The following is a 2,335-nucleotide window of genomic DNA, read 5'->3' on the forward strand; positions in this document are numbered from 1 at the left end:
AAATGCTAGCCAGTATTTGTAAGCCTTTATTATGATGACAAAATTAAAATAATGAGAAAGCCAGGACGTTACCAATTCTGTATTTGATTTGCAAGAAGACAGAGATTCTGTATTTCTGGCCAAACTTGAAAAGAACACCGAAAACGTCTCTAAGGACATTACAAATAAAATCAGAAAAGAGGAAAGAATGAAGCAAAAGAAAAGCAAAGGAACACAGAAAACTCTCCAGTCTTCACAGGATCCACACGCTCTACCTTCTGAGACACACTGGATCCTTAGGATGCTGTATCATGGTTATTCCAGGCAGAGGAGGACATTCTTCGGCTGGTTTGGGTATGGCCTCAGCCTTACCACTCGGGACCTGGCTCGGTGTTTTCTTCCATTTTGTAATTTTTGTTACAATTCATTTTAAATTGATGACAGAGAATTGCCAAGGTGTTCTGATTATACACCATGGTGCTGTCATTCCTCAGTGTTATGTTAGGCACCCTCCATGCATCAGCCTTGCACCAAGTATTAGTATACATTAAAAGCAAGATGGCAGTATTCTAGGGACTTTCTTACATGATATAAGAAAAGATAATTATCAAAAAAAGAAAAACAGTCATTGCTTATTTTAGTTCTTAGTGTGTAATAAAATGACAGTTTTACAAACTATAAATAATGCTTTGGTTAATCACTAGTTGGCTATAGCTATGTAGGCTGATTTCTGAATCTTCTCTTCAATTGCGTTCGCCTATGTGTCTGTTTCCATTTCAATACCACATTTATTTGTTTACTTTGGCTCTGTGTATAACTGGATATCTACTATGGTGATGCCTCCATCATTGTTCAATTTAGAATCACTTGCGTATTTCAAGTCATCTGTGCTTCCTTCTGAATTTCAGGAGGTTTTTTTTTTAAGTTTGTGAAGAACATTATTGGAATTTTCATGGGGATTGTGTTGAATCTATAGATCACTTTTGGTAATACAGCCAATTTCACAGCATTAACTCAGCCAACACATTGACATGGAAAATCTTTTCAACTTTGAATACGTTCTAGTTGCTTCCTATTACTGTGATAAGACAGCATAACCAAAAAAAATGTGCTTAGGAGGAAAGACTTTGTTACCTTATGTGTTGCAGTCCTGCTGTGGAATAAATGTTCTGTATACTATGAATATGTATTACACTCATTCACTAATAAACAGCTGATCAGTCAGTAGTCAGGCAGGAAGTATAGGTGGGATGGCCAGAGACACAGAGAATTCTGGGAAGGAGGGAAGAAGAGACATGGGAGAGTCACCAGCCAGTCAGAGAACAACTTGAAAGAACGTACAAAATGGGATAGAGGTAAAGGCCACAAGCTTTGGTACAATAAATAGATGAACAGAAACGGGTTACGTAGTAAGAACTAGTTAGTAATAAGCCTGAACTACTGGCTGAGCATTTACAAATTCATATAAGCCTCTGTGTGATTACTTTGGAAGCTTCTGCAGGACAGGGGGGCACAGAAAAACTTTCACCTACACAGTCCATCGTGAAGGAGAGTGGGGGCAGGGACTCGACAGGAACTGAAGCAGAGGGGGATGCTGGGTTGTCACACGTGGCTGCTCAGCCTGCTTTCTGTACAACCCAGGACCACCTGCCTGGGGGTGGTCCAACCAACAGTGGTCTAGGCCCTCCCACACCAATAGTTATCAATAAAATGCCCCTAAATGGTTACTTAGAGGCCAATCTAACGGAGGCATTTCTCAACTGAAGTTTCCTCTACATATGCCAAGCTGCCAAAGGCTAACCAGTACACAGGGTTGCCTTCAGTTTCTTTCCCTGGTGTCTTAAAGATTTTGTTGTAAATGTCTTCATTAACCTTAGCGACGCTCATTCATTTGTTTTGTTTTTTAGACTCTTATGAATCAATTTGTTTTTCCTGATTTCTTTCTGGACAAGGTGTTTTTGATATATAGAGAGAAGCTAATGAGTTTTTCGTGTTAGTTTTTACTTTTTTATTCCTGCTATTTTGATGGAAGTATTTAACCACATCTAAAGATTTTCTAGTTGATTCGGTGGAGACTTTTGGGTGTTGAATTATGGCATATGCAAGTAAAGATAACTCGACGTCTTTTTCTGCTCTTTAAACTCTTATTTCTTCCTCTTGTCTTACAGCACCTGCTAAGATGTTAGAGCTCTCCTGAACAACAGCAGAAAGAACTAGCTACTTTGTTTCCTTCTAGAAGTTAGAAGAAAGTCAGTATAATGCTGGTTATAGGTGTGTCATATAGGAATGTTCCTTCTGTTCCTGTGTTAGAGCCATTATCATGCAGGAACTGTGAACTTTGTCAAAGGTTTTTTTT

This window comes from Mesocricetus auratus, unplaced genomic scaffold (assembly GCF_017639785.1).
Source record: "Mesocricetus auratus isolate SY011 unplaced genomic scaffold, BCM_Maur_2.0 Super-Scaffold_100011, whole genome shotgun sequence".
Taxonomy (NCBI): Eukaryota; Metazoa; Chordata; class Mammalia; order Rodentia; family Cricetidae; genus Mesocricetus; species Mesocricetus auratus.